This window comes from Panthera uncia, chromosome E1 (genome assembly GCF_023721935.1).
Source record: "Panthera uncia isolate 11264 chromosome E1, Puncia_PCG_1.0, whole genome shotgun sequence".
NCBI lineage: Eukaryota > Metazoa > Chordata > Mammalia > Carnivora > Felidae > Panthera > Panthera uncia.
The window spans coordinates 48,992,778-49,016,893 of record NC_064814.1 but is presented as its reverse complement, the minus strand read 5'-3'; the positions used below and the strand labels follow the sequence as shown (position 1 = coordinate 49,016,893).

The 24,116-nt window shown below is 43.4% G+C and overlaps 1 protein-coding gene across 10 annotated transcripts in view; it reads right to left on the bottom strand.

The window, feature by feature from the left end:
• SPECC1 (sperm antigen with calponin homology and coiled-coil domains 1) overlaps positions 1-24,116 on the bottom strand; it is a 282,425-nt gene that overhangs the window by 215,059 nt on the left and 43,250 nt on the right. The window contains exon 6 of one of the 10 annotated variants that reach the window (XM_049638054.1): positions 11,192-11,316. The exons of 8 other annotated variants lie outside the window; for them this stretch is intronic. The gene's annotated coding sequence lies outside the window, so the exon portion shown is untranslated. Of the gene's footprint in view, positions 1-10,453; positions 10,592-11,191; positions 11,317-24,116 lie in introns of those variants that run through there. One more of the 10 variants, XM_049638055.1, reaches the window with a different exon arrangement.

The window sequence follows — 24,116 nt, the reverse complement described above, 5'->3', positions numbered from 1 at the left end:
AGTGAACTGCTGACACATAGAACACGGATGAATCTCAGAAGCATTATGCTGAGTGGAAGAAACCAGACACCAAATAGTACAGAGTGTATGGTTCCACTGATCTGAAATTCTAGAAGAAGCAAAAATAAGGTGGAGTGATAGAAAGCTGATCCGTGTTTGCTGGGGGCCAGGGCCAGGGGGCAGACAGGCACTGGGAACCTGACTTCCTGTAAAGGGGCACAAAGGGAGTTTTCGGGGTGATGGGAATGCTCCGTGGCTTGACTGGAGTGGTGGTTCCAAGGATGTATACATTTAGCAAAAGTCATCAAGGTATACATTCAAGGGGCACCTGGGTGGCTCAGTTGGATAAGCATCCAACTCTTGGTTTCGGCTCAGGTCATGATCGCACATTTTCGTGGGTTCGAGCCCTGTGTCAGGCTCTGTGCTGCCAGCACAGAGCTTGCTTGGGATTTTCTCTCTCTCCCTTTCTCTCTGCCTCTCCCTCACTCGTGCTGTCTCTCTCAAAATGAATAAATAAGCTTAAAAAAAAAAAGAAACTTAAAAAATACAGAATGCCCATTCAAAATGGAAGCATTCATTGGGACTCAGAATCCAGGAACCTAATGATGATCCTATCCCTGTCCTTCGCCCCCTATATATCTGGCCAGTCACCGAGTCCTGTCACTTGGACTGCTAAAGGTCTCTTCCTCTGCTCCTTATTTCCACACTTCACATCCTCACGGGTATCAGAATTACTGCTGGTTTCCCTACCTAGAGTCAGGGTCACGGCTTCTGTGTGCCGCCATGCCACTAGCAGGCTTTCTGAAACGCAGCCCGCTCAAGTCCCTCCCCTGCTCAAACCCTCCCACCACCACCCCTTTCAGGATAAAGCCCAAATTCCACATGCCGGGCTTCTCGTACCCTCACACCCGCCCCAAGCCCCACCTCTTACCATTCTCGCGCAGGCCCACTGCAGATACCTATTCCCACAACGGGAGCTCCTCGAAGGCGCCGGGACCCCTGGCAAGTCTGGGCCTTCGCACACGCCATCCCTTCTGGGTGCAACACTCTCCCTGCTCCCTCAGCCTGTCCACTCCCATCCACCCTTCAAGGCTCAGCTGAACCATCCCCTGACCTAGCAAGCTTTCTGCTGGCTCTGATCCGGCGCTGGGTGGGACGCCCCTCTTCCAAATGTTGGCATCTGCCACACTGCATCGCGGTTGCTACCGTTGGTTTGTCCGTCTCCCCACTGAGCATTCGGGCTGGGTATCATATTTTTCACCTCTGGATAGCCAGCGTCAAAGCAGATCTCTGGCACACAGAAGGAGCTCAGTAAGTAAGTAAGTAAGTATTTCTGGGTATTTCTCTTTTTTTTTCTTTTTTTATTTATTTGGGGGGGGGCAGAGAGAGAGAGAGAGAAGGAGGGAGACAGAAACCCAAGCAGGCTCCGTGGTATCAGTGCAGAACCCAACATGGGGCTGGAACTCAGGAACCATGAGATCATGACCTGAGCCAAAATCAAGAGTCGGGCACTTAACCGACTGAGCCACCCCGGCGCCCCTGTTTCTGGGTATTTCTAATGACTGCCTGCCTGCCTGACTGACTGACTGAATACCAAAGGACAGGGTGTTAGAAGTCTGCTGAAGGGCTATGATGCATGAGAAGGGAAGACGCTTGAGGACAAAGTGGTATTTAAGTTAGACTCTTGTTATGCACTGAACGGTGTCTTCCAATTCATATGTTGAAAGTCCTAACCCCCGGAGTACCTCATAATGTGACTACGTTTGGAGACAGGGCCTGTAACGAGGTAAAATGAGGTCACTGGGGTGAGCCCTACACCCAACGGCTGGTGTCCTCACAAGAGCGGGGAGTTGGGACACAGTGGTGCACAGAGGGAAGACCACGTGAGGACACAGGGCGAAGATGGCCGTCCACAAGCCAAGGAGGGGAGGCCTCAGAAGGAACCCACCGGGCCAACACCTGGATCTCAGACTTCTAGCCTCCAGAACGGTGAGGAAATTAACGTCTGCGTTTAAGTCCCCACTCTGTGGTGCTTTATGGCAGAAAGGACATTCCAGGTGAGAAGCACACCCAAAGGCAGGGGAGGCACGGTTACGGGGTGCGTGCCCTGTAATGGTCTGGTTTGTCGGCAGTGGATGAACGCTGTAGCAAGTAAAGCAAAACGGCCCTGAGACCAATGAGACTGTGGAGGTCCCAAAAGCCAGGTGAAGGCGGCTAGCCTTTCCTCTGCGGGCCGGTGCATCTCTGCCCGGTGTGACCGGTGTCTGGCTGAAAGCAGCAGCAGACCGGGCAGGGCTGGAAGCCAAGGCCACTGTGTGTCCCACACTGGTGCGTACGAGCCATGGGGCTGCTGTGGCGGCTTTTGGGGACAGCAAACATTTGTTAATTTAAAAGTTCTAGGGGCGCCCAGGTGGCTCGGTCGGTTAAGCGCCGACTTCGGCTGAGGTCGTGGTCTCATGGTTCGTGGGTTCGAGCCCCGTGTCGGGCTCTGTGCTGACAGCTCGGAGCCTGGAGCCTGCTTCCGATGCTGTGTCTCCCTCTCTCTCTCTGTCCCTCCCCCACTCGCACTCTGTGTGTGTGTGTGTGTGTGTGTGTGTGTGTGTGTGTCTCTCTCAAAAATAAATAAACATAGGGGCGCCTGGGTGGCTTGGTCGGTTAAGCGTCCGACTTCGGCTCAGGTCACAATCTCACGGTCCGTGAGTTTGAGCCCCGCGTCGGGCTCTGTGCTGACAGCTCAGAGCCTGGAGCCTGTTTCAGATTCTGTGTCTCCCTCTCTCTGCCCCTCCCCTGTTCATGCTCTGTCTCTCTCTGTCTCAAAAATAAATAAACGTTAAAAAAAAATTAAAAATAAATAAAAAATAAAAAATAAATAAATAAACATAAAAAATTGAACAAAAAAAGTTCTATATGTATTTTAACGTGTGACACAGGACTGAACTGTGGTTCTTTTGTGAAAAGGCAGAGCATTGATCAGGGCAACAAATAATGGGATTCTGCCAACCAGAATGGCCATGTGCCCTTGGCTGTACGGTCATGACACACCCCTGGGTCCTCCTCCGGCCTTCACTCATCCCTACCCAGAGCTCTCCTTTTATTTATTTATTTTTATTATTTTTTATTGAAAAATTTTTATTTATTTATTTATTTTTCAATATATGAAATTTATTGTCAAATTGGTTTCCATACAACACCCAGTGCTCATCCCAAAAGGTGCCCTCCTCAATACCCATCGCCCCCCCTCCCCTCCCTCCCACCCCCCATCAACCCTCAGTTTGTTCTCAGTTTTTAAGAGTCTCTTATGCTTTGGCTCTCTCCCACTCTAACCTCTTTTTTTTTTTTTTTTTCCTTCCCCTCCCCCATGGGTTTCTGTTAAGTTTCTCAGGATCCACGTAAGAGTGAAAACATATGGTATCTGTCTTTCTCTGTATGGCTTATTTCACTTAGCATCACACTCTCCAGTTCCATCCACATTGCCACAAAGGGCCATATTTCGTTCTTTCTCATTGCCACGTAGTACTCCATTGTGTATATAAACCACAATTTCTTTATCCATTTATCAGCTGATGGACATTTAGGCTCTTTCCATAAGTTGGCTATTGTTGAGAGTGCCCACAGCTCTCCTTTTAAAACGCAGGTCGGATTCTGTCATTCCCTGCCCTTCACTGCACTGGAATAGCAAAGTCAGGCCCCAAAGGACGAGTGTGAATTCACTTGTTTGCACAAGCAAACAGCTGGGGACTATTTCATTCCTTTGCTCCCTCAACAAACAAACCCTTGCGGAGCACCTGCTGTAGGTCTCAGGGAGGCACCAGCACAGGGACGAGCGAACACGAACATAATCTCTGCTCACGGGGGGATCGTGGTCCAGAGTGAGGGGGTTGGGGGGGAGGCTACCATACAGTCTCAATGAGATCACAGAAGATCTCAACTGTGACACTGCTGAAGAGAGCTTGGGGTGGGGGGGGTATGGCCAAGCCAGGGAGGACAGCCTGAGCAGGCTCCATGAGGCAAAGACAATTCCAGGATAGCCAGCATTAACTAGGTGCAAAGGGGCAGAGAACATCCACAGGCAGAGGGAGCGGCCAGGCAAGGAGGTGGGAAGGAGATGGCAGGAGGTGGGAAACAAGTGTGAGGGACTCTAAGACCCTGTGGCTGCAGGGATGACCTGCGCAGGAGACAGGGTGGAGAGCAGGGACAGGAGGGGGACCCTCGCTTCCCTCACCAGTCAGGTGCCCCCCCCCCACCACCACCCTCACCAGCTGCTCAGCAGCCTAAGTCTAGTCACAAAAGCCACTGAGCACTTCCTGGCGTGGGCTCCTGCCGTGAAAGGAGGGCTCCAGGTAGCACAGGAGAAGCCGGAACTCTGGAAACCCTTTACTTAAGCTCATCGGTGAGACCAAGAACGGGTCCCCACAGGCAGTAGGTGCTGGAAAGTTCTCCAGCCCCCAGGCTCAATAAAGATTTTTGTTTACAACCCAGACCATCCTCCCAGGATCCCGTCCTTTATCTCCTGCATAAATCCTCCCCAGTGACTGCTGACTCTCCCCAGAGGGTGACTAGTTGGGCTCTTGTCATTAGAGAAGACTCCTTACTGCAGCACCAGGTGTGGCTCTCAGGGCTCCCAGGCCTGTCTCAGAGGGACCCTCCGCCTCCCTGGCTGTCATGTGTCCCTGGCTTACCTCACTCTTGTCACTGTAAAATAAATAACTGCTCTCCAGTCTCCTCTTTCTTTCTTTCTCTCTCTAACCACCCCCCCCCCCACCTCTCTCTCTCTCTTGCAGTGTCCTTGTCCTGAATTCTACTGGCTAACAAAGTCATCATAGACAAGAGTCACTTTTTACTGGCTAAATATCTAAACCTAATACGGTTCCTTCCAGAAATAGCATCCCTGTGATCAAGGCGACCTCGCAGGCCTTAGAGACCAGGTGACAGAGTTCTGCATTTGTTCCTGGTAAATTTTTTATTGTTGATTTTTGAATTTGGCATTATTTCATTTTCATTGTTTTTCACTCACAGTGAGTCAACAAGTTTCCTTTTAAAATCTGTTAACGATGGCAGTTTTAGGAAATTTAATAAGAAAAGCTGTGGAAAGAGAAAATCTGAGTGACTAAAATCTGGGAAGCGGTGGTCCCAGGGAAAGGAATGAAGAAATGGCAGGAGGAATGGAAAGAAGGGGACGGAATGTGAGAGAAGAACCATTAGGTTCCTAATGGTTGGATGTGGGGGGGGGGGGGGGCATGGGGGGGGTTGGGAGGGGTCCCCACCTGTGCTTTTCTTAGACCAGCCTCCCTCTACTCACCCCCTCCTGAGCACCCATGTAAATGGGCCTCTCATCTATTATTCTCCTTATTTGGTAGCTTCATAGCAACGCTCATGATCCGTGATGAGTAATTGGCTAGTGGGTTTGCTGCTCCCACGGGGCTGGCACCGTCCCTCTCTGGCTCACCCTGGTCTCTGCGGGGCCTAGAGCACTGCCTAGCTGGGACTAGGCATGGGGTATCTGCCGGGCAAATATCTGGATGAATGGCCATCATGAAGGTTGGATGAACCTTTTTAAAACAGCGATAAGGAACACAGATGAAAGGAAGGGGAGAGGCATGGTGTGTCGGGGCTGGGGTCTATGAGCCACCCAAGTGGGCACCCCTTGAACGCAGCGTGAAAATAGGGATGGGACAGGACCGGAGCTGCTTAGAGGTCAGAACTCGTCAATGAAGCACCTTTCCCTCTGTGCCTCTTGGGTTGAGTTTTCTCAACAAGTTCCTTGCTTCTTTTCCTAAAACATAAGTTAAAACCTGTAAAGAATGTGAAAACACTGCCACTCAAATGTTCACTCTTCCTAAAATTTGTCATGTACTTTCCCAACTGTAGGCCTCTATACCTGGGGTTCTGCTCCCTAAAATTTTGCCTGTGGGCCTGGAAAAATGCCTGTCTATCTATCTATTTATCTATCTACCTATCTATCTATTTTGCACAAATAAGAGACAAATACAGGGGCGCCTGGCTGGCTCAGTATGTTAAGCATCTGTCTTCAGCTCAGGTCATGATCTCGTGGTTTGTGAGTTTGAGCCCCATGTCAGGCTCTGTGCTGACAGCTCAGAGTCTGGAGCCTGCTTTGGATTCTGTGTCTCCCCCTCTCACTCTGCCACTCCCCCGCTCACATTCTGTCTCTCTCAAAAATAAACATTAAAAAAAATTTTAATAGACACAGATTTATAGAAGAGTTCAAACATAGAAATGTATGTAGCAGAAGGTGAAAGAGACCTTGCCCTTAATTCCACTTCCCATAGCAAGCAGCTTGATATCATATATCCATTACTTTTTTAAGATGAATTTTTATATACATGCAAATAAAATTAGGGAGTTTAGATCTTTTAATGTAAATAACGAAATTTTACAGGTAGATATGATTATACTGTATATGTTTACTTGAAAACATGTACCGTATTTTTCTGAGATACATTCAAGGTTATTTTACACTTTGGTAATTTGGTAAAATTGTACAAAAAGCTTTATTAATTCTTGTTCCTTGTATTTGATTGCCTATGCCCATCTCCATACGTTCTCTTTGATGCTGGATGCTCTGTTTTCAACTTTTGCCAATCTGTCACAGGGGAAATATTGCATAGTATTCGAATTTGTGTTTCCATGATTCTTTTTTTTTTAAGGTTTATTTATTTATTTTGAGAGACAGCCTGAGTGGGGAAGGGGCAGAGAGGGAGACAGAATCCCAAGCAGGTTCTGCACTGTCATCACAGAGCCTGATGCAGGGCTTGAACTCATGCAACCATGAGATCATGACCTAAGCTGAAACCAAGAGTCGGTCGCTTAACTGACTGAGCCACCCAGGTGCCCCTGTGTTTCCATGATTCTTACTGAGAATCATTATATGTTTACTGGTCAACTGTATTTCTTCTTCTGTGAATTGCTTGTTTATAAAAATAAATATAATTTGCCTATTTACAAATTGTCCTTGCCCATGTTTTCTTTACGTATTTGTCTTTCTCCAATTGATTTGTAGGAATTCTTTTTTTTAATGTTTATTTATTTATTTTTTTTATTTTTACATTTATTTTAAGAGAGTGAGAAAAAGCATATGTGTGCACGCAAGAGCAGGGAAGGGGCAGAGAGAGAGGGAGACAGAGGATCTGAAGGGAGCTCTGCACTGACAGCAGAGAGCCCAATGTGGGGCTCAAACTCACGAACTGTGAAGTTACGACCTGAGCCAAAGTTGGACGTTTAACCAACTGAGCCACACAGGCACCCCTGGGAATTCTTTTTTTATAATGGGTAGTAATCCTCTGTGGTATGTGTGTTGCATATATCACTCTGTCACTTGCCCGTCTTTCAGTGTATCAGTTCCCTAACGTATAGAGAGTCAAACGTTCTTTCTCTGTCTCCCAAGATTACATGAAAGTTTGTCTTAAGCCATATAGGAAAAGAATGACACATTTGTCTCTATATAAGAAGAAGATATAATATACCTTTGTGTCCATAAAATACATATATGTATGCCTCAAATACTTTCTATACGTATCTTTACACATCAATTACTGTTTCCAGTGGTTTTCTTTAATTTACCTTTTATTTCCTCACCCCAACAACCCATGGAGTACACACTACCTATCACTATCCCCATTTTACAAGTAAGACTGAGGGACACATAAGTTAGGACTCAGCGCCTGCCTCCTGAGCCCACACCCTTAATACTTCATTTGGACTCCACACAACTTATCCTCTCTATATATCACAAAAGCAACGGTAATTAATACCATGTGATAATGGCACAGAAACAGCAACTATAAATAAAACAGATAATATAGAAAAATCTTTTTAAAAAGCTTAAGGCATGAAAAGACAAAACTATAAAATACTAGAGAACACAAAGATTTATCATAAATGATATTGGAAACACTGGCACTATTTTAAGTCAGTCTAAATCCACTTTTCACATCATCCACCAAAGTAAACACTAGAAGGAAAAAAAAAAATCCTTTAAAAGAGGATAACATCTCTAAAGTAAGAAGAATCCGGGGAAAAAATGGACAGTTTGGACTATGTAAAAACGTTAAATGGCTACATTTTTTTAAAATTCATTTTTAAAAAGTAACCAAATAGTCGGGGGAAAAGAACTGCCAAAATTATGGTGAATAAGTCTTATCAAAAACCTATGTAAATCAAAAAAACAAAAAATGAAGCAAAACAGATGAGCAAAACAGAAAGTACAACTTATAAACAAACACGTGAAAAAACCATTCAGCCTAATTATGTTAAAAGAAATGCAACATTACAAAGGGCCTCTGTTTTGCCTATTTTTTAAATGATATTGCCCTTGATGGAATGCGTGAAATCAAACGGGCACTCTCACACAGAGTGCTGATACAAAGTTATGCAGTGACATACACCAAGCATCATTAAAATAAATGTTCATGCCGTTTACCTAGTAATCCTATGGCTGAGCATCTATTCTACAGATATGATCCAGAAACCTGGGGAAAATCACATGGCCAAGATAGTTACTGAAGTATTGGGTTGTTTTGTTTTGTTTTGTTTTGTTTTGTAGATTTTATTTTTAAGTAATCTGTACCCTCAACCTGAGGCTTGAACTCACAACCTCGGGATCAAGAGTTGTGAGCTCTACTGACCGAACCATCCAGGCACCCCTAAAGCATTATTCATTACAGCAAGAAAACAGAAAGAAAGAAAGAGAAAGAAAGAAAGAAAGAAAGAAAGAAAGAAAGAGAATAGCAACCCAATTTTTAAGAACAGGGAATAGTTAAGTAATTTATGGAACAATCACCTACTAGAACATTATACCCCTTAAAAATAATTTTGAAACGAATAACATTTTAAAAACCCTATGCTATAATATCTAGTGGTACAACTACAAAGAAATATAGAAGTTTTAAGTTGTTTCAGGGTGTGGGATTGAGTCATGAGTTTCTCCAATTTCTAAATTTACTATGGATTTAGAAGGACCGAGTCCCAGTCCTGGCTGTACCTCTTCCACCCACCAGTCATTCTGACCTCGCCCAAGTTACAAAACCTTTCTATGCCTCAGTTTCCTTGCCTGTAACAATGAAGATCGTAAATGTAGCCATTTCACGGGAGTGTTTTGAGAATCGGATGAGACGATACTTGGGAAGAACTTGACTGCTGTACCTCGCACACGTAAGCACGCAGAAATGTTATTTTTATCATATAAAAAAAAGGGTAACATGTTTGCAGGGGGAAATCATTGAAATGAGGAAGCTATTTCACAGGCAGGGTCTATTTTCATTTGGAAGTTTAGTATGGTTAATTTCGTACTCCCTCTGCTTCTGCGGCTTTTTCCTGCTCAGACGACACTTACATGTAAACCCACGTGGTGAATGGAAGATTAAAGGAAATGAAACCTCTACTCACAACCAGAACCATGTAAAAATATATAGTCCATGGAGCTCAGTTGGAAAGGAACAAAACCGAGCCATGTTTGGGGAGTTCTGTAGTAGAAGCAGAGAACGTGTGTCTTTTTTACTTTTCTGTTCTAATGACAGGGAAAAATCACATTGTTTGAGTAAACTTAAAATGTCAACTTCCTGCATGACTGAGCTCAATATTTTAGCTCAGAAATTGGGCTCAGTGGGAAAAGGGGGGGGGGGCCCTAAAAACTTCATTTCTAGAAAATACAGTGGTGAAGAGATGTTTCAAAGTAGCCTGTGCTTTGGCCGGGGCTGGGGCGGGGCCGGGAGTGATGGGGGGGGGGTGGGGTGGTGGTTAGTGCAAAATACTGTCTAAACAGAAACCATATAATAAGTAACTTCCTAGAAAAGCCTCTTGTCTTTGTCATATCTTTGAAGTTCTGCCATCTAGGCCTCATAAGCACAATGTCTGGCTCAGATATTAAGCACCGGGACATTATCAGGCCCTCTGCAAGATGGGAGGGCGCCCTCCACAGTGCTCATCTTCATGGGGAGAAGGCTCTAGAACCTTCCGGGGGGCTAAGAACCAGTCAAGTGGGTGCTTCTCTCCACGGGACTTCCCACATTAGTGACAAGAATGCACAGAAGTAGCCCTATTCACCTTGGTTGTGAAAAAAGATCACCACACTGCTAGTAATTAGTACCCACAGAGAGGGTTTCTTTTCCCAAAAAACTCTACACATTAACTTAAAGTCAGCACTAATCATCCTCATTTTGCAAGATGAAAAACGTGACAGGCAGCGAAAAAAGTCTATTTTTTCAAGATGTCAGAAGATGAGTTTTCAAATTCGTTTTTAGCTCAAAGAAGCAGGTATGTAGCATTAAGTTACCTAGCCCATGAATCACCAAAAAATGTATTAATCACGCCTTCGTTATATCAGGATTCACTGGATGTGTTAGACATACCTAAGGCAGAAGAACCTCTTCCCCCAGATACAGCTATCCTTCTAAGATTTTCCAGCCCCATCTTAAATAATAACCAACTCTGTACTTACTGCAAAGGCTCTCGCTTCTCGTGCCTCCTGGGAGCTGCTGACCTCAATCAGCAAGCCAGCCGCACTATTCTGGGGTCTGGTGCTGGCCAGGGAGGAAAACCACACTCAAGGGGCCTGGGCAGTGAGCATTTGAGCAATGCTTCACTCAGGAAGCAGGCGGTTCTCTGCTCTCCAGGGCTTCTGACGGCCTCTCCCCTCTCCCTCTCCCTCCCTCCCTCTGTCTCTCACAATCTCTCTCCCTTTTCTCTCTCTCTCTCTCTCTCTCTCTCTCTCTCTGACTCTCATACACACACAGAGTGCAAAATCATTTCTATCCTACTGGTTCCTGAATACTTACTTTGTACCTCTCAAAAACATAATGATTTAAAGATATAGGCGCGCACACACACACACACACACACACACACACACACACACACACATATAGGCTGACAAATTTCTGGCTGTTTCCCGAGATAATCAAACAGAAAAAAAAACAAAAAAAACAAAAAAAAAAACAACCCAGGCTGTCTTCAAAGGTGAGTTTGCCCTGAAGCCTCAGGGCCCCTCACTTGCCATAACCTGAGGGCTGTAGAATGTTCTAAGGGGGGTGGGGAAGTCAGGTTATGATCCAGAAGCATTTCAAAGCCGGCAGCTCTAATGAGCGGACTGAAGCTTGCTCAGAGATAAAGCATCTAAACCTCCAAGCCCCCCTGTCACTTGTTGTCATTTCTTTCTTCATTCTAAAGATTTCCATACCTAATTTTGAATTCCGAGAGCTCCAGAATTATCTGAACATGCTCACAAAACCTGAGGTCCACGAATCCTGCTGCTACAGATGGCCCCGTGATGATGAGATTGCCCGTAACAACATGGAAGAAATTCTGTGGAGGTAAATCAGCAAAGTGTGTTATATCTACCCTCACCGAGAACTGCAGTCATCAGGGCCGGGCTGAGCTCAGTCACTGCTGGAGTTAGCTGGAGTTTAATTGCTATTATACCAGATAATAGGTGTGAAAAGCAGCCCCCTAGCTCTTTCTTGGCAGAGGAAGTTTTCAGAGCCTCACTGAGGCTGAATGCCCCGGGGTGCACTGTAATGCCACACCCCCCATATGCAGACGTTGCCTTTCTAATGACAGATCACAGTAAGGAGCTGTGTGGTCAGGCAGTTTAGAGCTGGCCTTCCCCTGTAAGAGCTGTTATTACAACTGTGGCCCCGTGCCACTCTGGCAAACACTGCTGCCTTTGGTGGCCCTCCCTCTTTGCCCTAAAGAAATCAAGAGACAATGCATGGGACCTGCTCTCACTGAAGAATATCCATCCTCCTGGGGGTTGGGGGAATAAAGGTACCTAACTCATGGGGTTGGGGGCACCGTGGCCCAGACACAGGAGGTGGTAGTGGATGGGACTCTACGAGTGATGAAACTCCAACTCAGCCTCGCTCAAGCAAAATGGCAACTTACTGGCTTGACTAACTGGAAAGTCTAGGGATGAATTCAAGCTGGCTTCAGGCCAGGAGACCTGGAGGTTCAAACGTCATCGGGACTTTCTTTTCATCACCTTTCAGCTCAGCTTCCCTAGGTTCCATTCCTTCAAACAGCGGTGCTCTTAGGACGGGAAAGGCTTTCCTAGAGGCATTCCATGATAAAGATTCCAAGTCTTTAGCATTCAAGACCTTGGGAGAGAGGCACTCCTCAGAAAGGAAACTTAACGTTGACAACACTGTCCAGAAAGACCTGGGTGACTGACAGCCCCACGAGTTATAAGAAGAGCAGTTCCCAAAAGCAAAAAAAAAAAAAAAAAAAAACACACACACACACACACACAAAACAAAAAAACCCCAAAATGCTACACAGGCAAAAAGATACAAACTAGTGCCCCGGATTAACCCATTCATGTGATTGTGTCTTACTTCCCCAATTTGATTGTAAATCTTTTAATAGAAGGATGTACACAAAGTATTAAGAGTGGTTATCTCTGATATTGTGGGTCATTTATTTTTTAAACTCACACTGTATCTTCTAAATTTTCTAAAAATAGGGGCACCTGGGTAGTTCAGTCAGTTGGGCATCAGTTCAGCTTAGTCATGATTTCACTGTTTGTGGGTTGCAGCCCCGCATCAGACTCTGTGCTGACCGCTCGGAGCCTGGAGCCTGCCTCAGATTCTGTGTCTCCCTCTCTCTCTGCCCCTCCCCTGCTCACACTCTGTCTCTCTCTCTCTCAAAAATACAAATAAAACCTTTAAAAATTTTTAATTTTCTAAAAATAATAAAAATTATTAAATTGTATAATAACACAATACATTTTAAGTTTATTTATTTATTAATTTAAAATATCTGCATGCTAAACAAATCCTGCTTACAAGCAAAAATATATATAGAATATCTATGAATAAATCTGGTAAGAAAATTACAGTCACGCCCCACCCAAATCTATAACATTTTACTGAACAACAGAAGAGAGGACTGGATGAAAAAATATACCATGATATTCCACTTAAATATTCATTCTCCACAAAATAATTGTATAAATGTATTATAGTTCCAATAAAAATTCTAATAGGGTTAAGAGGTGTGAAAATGCTCTATATTTCTTTTTTTTTTAACTTTATTTATTTTGAGAAAGAACATGTACAAATGGGGGAAGGGCAGAAGGAGGGAGAGAGAGAGAGAATCCTAAGCAGGGTCCACACTCACCACTAAGCCCATTGCAGAGCTCGATCCCACAACCATGAGATCGTGACTTGAGCCAAAATTGAGTCAGACACATAACCGACTGAGCCACCCACGTGCCCCAAGAATTTTGATTAAAATAAAGATCGCATTACTAATCTGAGGATAAAGAATGGATTGTTTTTAAAAATGGTATTGGGAAATTTGGTTCATCATTTGGGGAAAAAAAAGAAAAGAATCCTACCTCACACCGTATACCCAAATGAATTCTGATAAACATTTAAGTGGAGGAAAAAAATAAAAAGAAGCATTATAAGAAGTAGAAGAGAGGAGACTGTATCTGAACCTGAACAAGGTGAGAAAGGCCTCTGAGCCCACACACAAAGGCAGAATACATAAAAAAGAAACAGATTTGACTTTGAAGATAAAAATCTTTGGGGCACCTGGGTGGCTCAGTCAGTAAAGCAACCTACTCTTGATTTAGGCTCAGGCCATGATGTCACGGTTCATGGGTTTGAGCCCCACGTCAGGCTCTGTGCTGACACTGTGGAGCCTGCATGAGATTCTTTCTCTCTTCCCCTTTCTCTGTTCCTCCCTAACTTGTGCTCTCTCTCTCTCCCTCTCAAAATAAACAAAAAAAATATTTTAAGGGATGCCTGGGTGGCTCAGTCGGTTGAGCATCTGACTTCAGCTCAAGTCATGATCTCATGGTTTGTGGGTTCAAGCCCCACGTTGGGCTGTGTGCTGACAGCTCGGGGCCTGGACCCTGTGTCAGATTCTGTGTCTCCCTCTCTCTCTCTCTGCCCCTCCCCTGCTCACACTCTGTGTCTTTCTCTCTCTTTCTCTTTCAAAAATAAATAAACATTAAAAATAATTAATTAGGGGCGCCTGGGTGGCTCAGTCGGTTGAGCGGCCGACTTCGGCTCAGGTCACGATTTCGCAGTCCGTGAGTTCAAGCCCCGCGTCAGACTCTGTGCTGACAGCTCGGAGCCTGGAGCCTGTTTCGGATTCTGTGTCTCCCTCTCTCTGACCCTCCCCGTTCATGCTCTGTCTCTCTCTGTCTCAAAAATAAATAAACGTCAAAAAAATTTTTTTTAATTAAATAAATAAATAAATAAATATTTAAAAAACCAACCTCTGTTAATAACAAAAATCCTGTAAATAAAACATAAATGCCAATGACAAGATGAGACAAACATCTCTGCATGACCTTTGTTTCAGTTATTCTATTTGTAGGAATGTATCCTAAGAAAATAATCATGAATATATACAAAACTGTATGCATGGCAATTATGAGTTTATCCTTGATTATAACAATGACAACAAAGGAAATAATTAAAAGTCTAATTGATTAGATTATTGTAGGTAGATCCATGCAATTAAACATTATGCAGCCATTAAAAGCGATACTATATCTATGGGGCGCCTGGGTGGCTCAGCTGGTTAAGCATCTGGCTTCAGCTCAGGTCATGATCTTGCAGTTCGCGGGTTCGAGCCCCGCGTTGGGCTCTGTGCTGACAGCTCAGAGCCTGGAGCCTGCTTTGGATTCTGTGTCTCCCTCTCTCTGCCCCTCTCCTGCTCATGCTCTGTCTCTCTCTCTCTAAAATAAATAAGCATTAAAAAAATTTTTTTTAAATATTCCTTATGATGTAAATGTAAAAATCCTTAATAAAATACCAACAAACCAAATCTAGCAACACATATAAGGACTATACACCATGATCAAGTGGGATTTATCCCAGGAATTCAAAGTTGGTCCAACCTGTGACAACCAACCAATGTAATACACCATATTGATAAAATAAAGGACAAAACCACAGGATTGTGCACGAATAGGTATAGAAAAAGCACTTGATAAAATCCAATACACTTTCATAATAAAAATACTTAACAAACTAGGAATAAAAAGGAGACTCCTCAACTTGACAAAGGCCAAACTACAAACATCACACTTAATGATGTAAACCTAAAAACAAAACAAAACAACAAACAAAAAAAAAATTGTGCAAACCTGAAATACTTCCTCTAAGATCAGAAACAAGATAAAGATGTCTCTGCTCTCACCACTTCTGGTCAACATTATAGCAGCAGAGTCTTTAGCCAGGGAAATTAGGCAATAAAAAGAAAGGCACCAGATCAGTAAGAAAATTATAACTATACCTATTATCTCATGATCATATATGCAGAAAAATCTCCAAAAAAATCTACAACAAAACACAGCTAATAAACCTGTTTGGCAAAGTTGTAGGATTCAAGATCATTATACATAAATCATTTTCATTTCTATATACTTGCAGTGAACAATCCAAAATATTAAGAAAACAATTCTATTTATAATAGCACCAAAAGGAATAAAATACTTAGAAATGTATTTAATAAGATATATGCAATAGTTGTACACGAAAAACTATGAAATATTGAAAAAAATTAAAGAAGTCTTAAATGGACAGACATCTCATGTGCATGTATTATAAGATGGCAATACTCCTCGAATTGATCTACAGATTCAACACAATCCCTGTCAAAATCCCACCTGCTCTTTTTGCAGAAATTGATAAGCTAATTCTTTAACTCGTATGGAAATGCAAGGGACTCAGAATAATCAAAACAATCTTGAAAAGAACCAAGTTGGAAGATTCATACTTCCAAATGTTCAAACTTACTAGAAAACTATAGCAATCAACACTGTGTGGTATTGACACAAGGAGAGACATAAGCAGGTCAATAACACAGAATTGAGAGTCCATAAAGGAACCGATGCATTTATGGAAGTTGATTTTTGACAAGAACGCTGAGACCATTCAATTTGTCTTTTCAACAGATGATGCTGGGGCAACTGGATATCCATATACAGAAGAATGAAAGTAGATTCCTATCTCATACCACATACAAAAATTACCTCTAAAATGTAACAGGTAAAAATATAAAAATCTTAGAAGAAAACATTAAGTGTAAAACTTCATGACCCTGGATTGGCAATGTTTTCTCAGATATTAAACACAAGCAACAAACCAAAAAGTCTATAAATTAGACTTGATAAAAAAAAAAAAAACCTTTTGTGCTTCAGAGGGCAGTGAAAATATAACCCACATAGTGGAAGAAAATGTTTGCAAATCATATGTCTGTTAAGGATCTATTATCCAGAATATATAAAGAACTCTTACAACTCAATAATAAAAGGACAAATAACTAAAAATGGGCAAAGGATTCAGACAGACATTTCTCCAAAGAGAATATAAAATATACAAATGGTGGGGCACCCGGGTGGCTCAGTCAGTTAAGAGTCTGACTTCGGCTCAGGTCATGATCTTGTAGTTCATGGGTTCAAGCCCCATATCGGGCTCTGTGCTGACAGCTCTCTCTCAAAAATAAATAAACATTAAAAATTTTTTTTTAAAACCGCACACTTGGGGCACCTGGGTGGTTCAGTCGGTTGAGCATCCGACTTCGGCTCAGGTCATGATCTCATGGTTCATGAGTTCGAGCCCTGTGTCAGACTCTGCTGACAGCTCAGAGCCTGGAGCCTACTTCAGATTCTGTGTCTCCCTCTCTCTCTGCACCTACCCCACTCATGCTCTCTCTCTCTCTCAAAAATAAATAAACGTTAAAAAAAATTTTTTTAAATGGGGGTGCCTAGGTGGCTCAGTCAGTTAAGCACCCAACTCTTAATTTTGGTTCACATCATTGATCTCATAGTCTGTGGGATCGAGCCCTCTGTCAGGCTCTGCTCTGACAGTGTGCAACCCTCCTGGGGTTCTCTCTCCCCCTCTCTCACTGTCCCTCCCTCACTTATGCACATGCATGCTCTCTGCCTCTCAAAATAAATAAACTTTTTGAAAAATGACTGTTCTTGGCACTCCTGTTGAAGATCAGTAGGCTATATATGCATGAACTTAACGTCTCAGGTCTCTGTTCTATTCTATTGGTTTATACATCTGTCTTTATGTCAGTACCATGCTGTTTTGATTACTGTAGCTTTCTTATATATATATATTTAATTTTTTTAATGTTTATTTACTTTTGAGAGGGAGGGGAGGGGCAGAAAGAGGGAGACACAGAATCCAAAGCAGGCTCCAGGCTCTGAGCTGTCAGCACAGAGCCCAACATGGGGCTCAAACTCATGAACCACAGGATCATGACCTGAGCCAAAGTCGGACATCTAACTGATTGAGCCACCCAGGGTCCCTGTTTTTGTATATTTTTAAACCAGGAAGTGTGATGTCCCCAGCTTTGTTCTTCTTTCTCTGGATTGATTTGGCTATTCGTGTTTTCTTTGTGGTTCCATATGAATTTTAGAATTGTTTTTTCTATTTCTACAACAAATACCATTGGGATTCTAATAGGGTTTGAAATGAATCTGTAATGGGGAAAGGACAGTTTCTTCAGTAAATGGTGTTGAGAAAACTAGATAGCCACATGCAAAAGAATGAAACTGAACCCTTGTACCATAGATAAAATCAACTCAAAATGGGTTAAAGAATTAAACATAAGACCTGAAACTCTAACACGCCTAGAAAAAACAAGGCAAAAAACCTTCATGACATTGGTCTTGGTAATGATTTCATCAATATGACACTAAAGCCACAAGCAACAAACACAAAAATAATCACAACCACATCAAACTAAAAAGGCTTCTGCACAGCAAAGGGAAATAATCAACAAAGTAAAAAGGCAACCTATAGAATGGGAGAGAATATTTGCAAACCATAAATCTGATAAGGGGTTAATCTCCAAAATAGACAAGGAACTCCTACAACTCAATAGTGAAGAACAAAAACAGAAAACCTAATAACTGATTAAAAGATGGGCTAAGGACTTGAATAGACGTTTCTTCAAAGACACACAAATAGCCAACAGATATGTAAGAAAATGATCAACATCACTAATCATCAGGGAAACATAAATCCTAATCTCAATGAGATATCTCACTTCACACCTGTTGTGATGGCTATTATAAAAAACATGAAAGACAAGTGTTGGTGAGGATGTGGAAAAGTTGGAACTCTTGTACATTACTGGTGAGAACACAAAAATGGTTCTGCCAGTATGGAATAGTATATGGAGGTTCCTCAAAAATTAAAACTAGAACTACCATATGATCCAACAATTCCACGTCTGGGTATTTATCCAAAAGAACCAAAATCAGACTCTTTAAGACATATTAGTACTCTCATGTTCATTGTGGCACTATTCACAATAGCGAAGATGTGGAAACAACCTGAATGTCCATTGACAGATGAATGGATGAAGAAGATGTGAGATACACACACACACACACACACGCGCGCGCGCGCGCACACACACACACACACACACACACACACACACATACACACACACACTGGAATCTTATTTAGCTTTCAAAAGAAGGAAATTCTGCAATATTTAACAAGCTGGATGAAACGTGAGGACATTCTGTTAAGTGAAATAAAGGAATCACAGAAAGACAAAAACTGCATGATTCTCCTTACCTGAGGTATCTAGAACAGTCAAATTCATAGAATCAAAGAGTGGAATGGTGGTTGCCAGGGGCCGGGGGAAAGGGGAAATGGGAAGTTACCAATCAATGAACATAAAGTCTTAGCCAAGCAAGATGAATAAACTCTAGACGTCTGCTATACGATACTGTACCTATAGGCAACAACAATACTGTATACACTTAAAAATTTGCTAAGAGGTTAGATCTCATGTTAAATTCTCTTATCACAATAAGTAAAATTCAAAAAATAAAATAAATTACAAAAAAGGGTTATCTCCGGTTCGTAGTATTAACTGCCATTATGTTTTAAAGATTTTTCTACACTGGTTGCAATGAACACATAACAGGTTTACAATTTAAAAAATACTATTTAGGGGTGGGCGCCTGGGTGGCTCCGTCAGTTAAGCATCCAACTTTGGCTCAGGTCACGATCTCACATTTCGTGGATTCGAGTTCCGCATTGGGCTTTCCCTCTCAGCACAGAGCCCACTTCAGATCCTCTGTGAACCACCCCCCCACCACCGCTCTCTCAAAAATAAATAAACAAAAAATTAAAAATAAATAAGTAATATTATTTAGGCATAAGAACTATTATCTATCACAAGAGCATTAGACGCTATTTGTGACTGATGGCTTATATTGCAGAAACTAAGCTCATTTGATGCAAAGAAGATTTGTGTGTGTGTGTGACCCAAAGACTTCTTTTTTGAGAGACAGAGAGAGAGAGAGAGAGAGACCTCACGTGAGCAGGGGAGGGGGGCAGAGGGAGAGAGAATCCCAAGCAGGCTCCATGCTCTGCGTGGAGCCCAGTGCAGGGCTCGATCCCACGACCCTGGGATCACGACCTGAGCTGAAATCAAGAGTTGGACGCTCAACCGACTGGGCCACCCAGGTGTTCTAAGACTTCCTTAATTGTAGAAATAATTAAACCCCGGATGACACATCCTTTGCAAGGACTGAAATCTCTACTCCTGGACTGTCTAGGAAAGAACAGGGTCAGACGATGGGCTACAATGGCACGCTGAGGAATTCATTTGCACAGAGGCTGGGCAGTGTCAGGGTGGTCTAGCTCCAAGAGCTGGACGGAGGAGTCCGGACCAATGCTGAAGGAAACCTCTGTGCAGGCTGAGCTCCTAAGTGCCTCCGTGGGAAACCCGCCAGCTCTCTACAGAACAGAATTTCCTAAACCTTAGCCAAAAATTGAAGCCTAAAAATGCGCTGTTTTGCTCTTGCAAAATAAATTTATCAACTCTAAAAATAACTAGGACAAAGCCAAAAGATGAAAGCCACTCTGAATGGGTTTCAAACAGATGTGTGACAAATTTTTGCAAAGACTGTCAGGAGTCAGATCCTCAGGACTCTTGCATTAGCCGGGAGGTACCCAAGAGAATCTGTTATTATTATTTTTTAATGTTTATTTATTTCTGAGAAAGAGAGCATAAATGAGGGAGGGGCAGAGAGAGAGAGGGACAGAGGATCCAAAGCGGGCTCTGTGCTGACAGCAGCAAACCCAACCCTGGGGTTCGGATTCATGAACCATGAGCTCATGACCCGAGCCGAAGTCAGAGGCTCAACCGACTGAGCCACCCAGGTGCCCCCAAGAGAATCTGTTATGATGCAGGGTGAAAGGACACGCTCCCAGGGCAAAGGTGGTGAAGATCTTCATGGGTCTCTAAGCTTCATCCAGCAGCAGCAGGTCAGTGCTTATTACTGGAAAATGAGTATAAATAGCAAGTGTTTATCTGATGAGTCGGTAGATCGTAATGAACATGCTAGTCTACTAAATACAATCTGAAACTTGACATCTGCATGTAGTATCGAAATATATTGCACTTCTTTGTAAATATCTATAAAGCCTGACCATAAACACTCATTCTGACTAAGAGGAACTTGACTTCTATGTTAACCTAACCATCTCTTTAGAGGACTTTTTAATTTCGTTCTAAAACATAGCATTTCACTGTGAGAAATTACACAGAGAGAAGTAATTACGGAGGGAGACACATTGCCCCGGGAAAGTGGTGGTTAGTGAAGTTGGCCTTCTTATGAGCCGCGAGGCAAGGTTCATCACATCCTTCCCAAGAGAACATAAAGGGGAGGCCCTTTCTGTAAATGCACAGTTGGGAACAAGAAGTTTGTTGGCTTACAAGTTACCATACGCTATGTTTTCTTTTTTTCATAGTTGTATGTTTTTTTGTTTATGTTTATTTACTGATTCCTTTTGAGAGAGAGAGGGAGGGCAAGAAGGAGAGGGGCAGAGAGAGAGAGGGAGAGAGAATCCCAAGCAGGCCCCACACTGTCAGCCTGGAGCCCCACGCAGGGTTCAAACTCCCAAACTGAGAGATGACGACCTAAGCCGAAGTTGGACACTTAACCGACTGAGCCACCAGGTGCCCCTGATACATTTTTGTTTGTTTGTTTGTTTGTTTGTTTGTTTTTTAAGAAAAGCCCTGCTGTAGGGGTGCCTATAGTCAGTCAGTTATGCTTTGACTCTCGGTTTCGGCTCAGGTCGTGATCTCACGGTTTCATGAGTTCCAGCCCTGAGCCTGCTTGGGATTCTCTCTCTCATGCCCTCTCTCTCCACCCCTCCCCCGCTCACACTGGCTCTCTCTCTCTCAAAATAAACAAACTTAAATTAAAAAATAAATTAAAGAAAATCCTTCAAAAACAAAACAAAAAAGGGGCGCCTGGGTGGCTCAGTCGGTTAAGTGGCCGACTTCGGCTCGGGTCATGATCTCGCGGTCTGTGAGTTCGAGCCCTGCGTCGGGCTCTGTGCTGACAGAGCCTGGAGCCTGTTTCAGATTCTGTGTCTCCCTCTCTCTGACCCTCTCCCGTTCATGCTTTGTCTCTCTCGGTCTCAAAAATAAATAAACGTTAAAAAATATTTTTAAAAACAAAACAAAAAAACAACACTGCTGTAGCACCAGGTTGATTCACATGCCTGAATCCTGAGACATCACATAGCCACGAGGTGAGTCTGGCTCCAGAGATGGACCTCCCCCCACACCCCCCATGGTCTCCCCTCCTCAGCACTGACCACCTTCTGCTTCTAGGGATACACCTGCCACCCACACTGCACTTCCCTCCTGGGCTGTGTGAAAATGCTGAGTGAGGCTATGCATATGTTTGAATTTGTTTAATTAGCCAGGAATAGGGAAGCAGCGACTCTTTTGGTTTCCAAGCAGATGTTAAACTAATTTTGGGAAAGAACAAGAGCCCCAGAGAGTCTGAAGAGTGACTCAGCTTCAGTCCCTCACAAGTTCCGTGGCACTTGGGGACATGTCTCTCCGTGGACTCTCCTGCCATCAGGATTCCGAATCTGCAAGAGCCCTCCCAGACCTCCGGCTGCTCTTCCCCCAGTCGTCTCACTACCACAATCCCTCCCAGCCTGGTCTGCTCCCCAGTCTCAGGTTCCCTTCCTCCCCTGCCAGACTCACATCGCCCCCACCCCCACCCATTCTGAACCCCAAGATCCTTCCACCATGCTCCTCACCAGTCCCTGGATGCCTTTACTGCGGCCCTGCTCAGTCAGCCACCAGTCAGGGGCTGCTATGTTCCCAGCCTGGGTCTCCCAAGGGAACTATAAAGACAGAACTCGCCCGAGGCCACGTGGCCCTTGGTATCCCCGAGCCACTGATGTGTTTCACTCTAACTGGCTTCTCGCGGAGCCTTCCAAAAAAGCATTTATTTTAAGAACATCTCGGTCAAGTTTAATTCAGAAAGGGAGGGTCATTAGCTTGACTGTGAGCACAGGTCAGGCACTATTCTCCAAGTCAGCCGTATCATTAACAAAGCTGATCTCTGATCTCCATCAGCCTGATTCCTGAACTATATTTGTGATGGCAGGGGTGGGGAAGAATGATGCCGACAATTCTTTTCCCACACCCCCAGCAACACCCTTTGACCTCTGGTCCCACCTTCCTCTGTGTGCGGGAAGGGAAAACTAGATAGCCTTCCCTAAATCCACAGAAAGTGGAAGGAAGAAATGAATACAGTTAGAAGCAGCAGTTAATGAAACGAAAACATTTTTTAGAATGGTCTTGAAGATTAAAAAAAACTAAAATTAAAAACAAGAAAGAGGACGTAATTACATACATGGCTTTGTAAAACTAGGCGAAACAGATAATTTTCCAGGAAAACACAGATTACCGAAATTAACTCAAGAAGAAACAAACAGTCCCATAGAAAAAGGGCAAAGGATAAGAAAAGGCAATTCACAAAAGGAAAAATACTATAAACGTGAAAAGATACTTAGCCTACCTAGCATCCAACAAACACAAACTAAAGCAATAACATATTTTTAAAAGTCCATTGCATGGATGAATATATTTGCAAGGGATAAGAGCGTTAGCAAAAATGTAGGAAATACACACTTGCACACAGTTGTGTGTGTGGCTCCTTGGATGCAGCTGGGAGTAGAGATTGTAAAGAGGGACTTCTCATATTTTACTCTACTACTATATTTGAATTTTCATAAAAATATGTTTTTTGTATTATACCTGAAATTTTACTTTTTTAATTAATTTATTTTTTTAATGTTTGTTTATTTTTGAGAGAGAGAGGGAGAGCGAGCGAGTGGGGGAGGTGCAGTGAGAGACCGGGACAGAGGATCCACAGCGGGCTCTGTGCTGACAGAAAATGGTAATTTGAAATAAGGCCATAGGTTGTAAAATAGTTTATGGGTCTGAAACATAGTAAGTAAGAAAAGGAGAAAGAGAAAAATAAGCAGCAAAGTGCAGACTGGATACGATATAGAAAACCACACGGGGCGCCTGGATGGCTCAGTCAGTTGAGCCTCTGACTTCGGCTCAGGTCATGATCTCCCAGTTCGTGAGTTCGAGCCCCACGTCGGGCTCTGTGCTGACAGCTCAGAGCCTGGAGCCTGCTCCGGACTCTGCGTCTCCCTCTCTCTCCGCCCCTCCCCAACTCACTCTCTGTGTCTCTGTGTCTCTCAAAAAATGAATAAACGTTAAAAAGAAAAAAAAAAAAGACGAAAACCACACATGCGAAAATATTAGCTCCCTCAGGGCAAAAACTCTGTTCCATTCACTGCATATCCCTCTGACACAGCATGCCCAGCACGGAACACTTAGTAAATGTTTGTTGAGTGAATAAAAGAAAAATGGGACTAAAGAATATCAAAATGTACTCTGGGAATTTCAAGTTTAAAAGAAACAAATGAAACAACTTTGTTCACATATATTTCAACAATTTGAAATGTAAAATTATTTTGGGGGTGCCTGGGTGGCTCAGTCGGTTGAGCATCCGACTTCAGCTCAGGTCATGATCTCACGGTTCATGAGTTCGAGCCCCACATCGGGCTCTGTGCTGACAGCTCAGAGCCCGGAGCCTGCTTTGGATTCTGTGTCCCCCACTCTGTCTCTGCCCCACCCCTGCTTGTGCTCTCTCTCTTTCAAAAATGAATAAACATAAAAAAATTTTTTTAATTATTTTTGCTGAAATCCTGTTATACTCAATATAACCATTAAGTTGGGATTTATGCTTGTACTGGTCACTTTTCTGCAGCTGACCT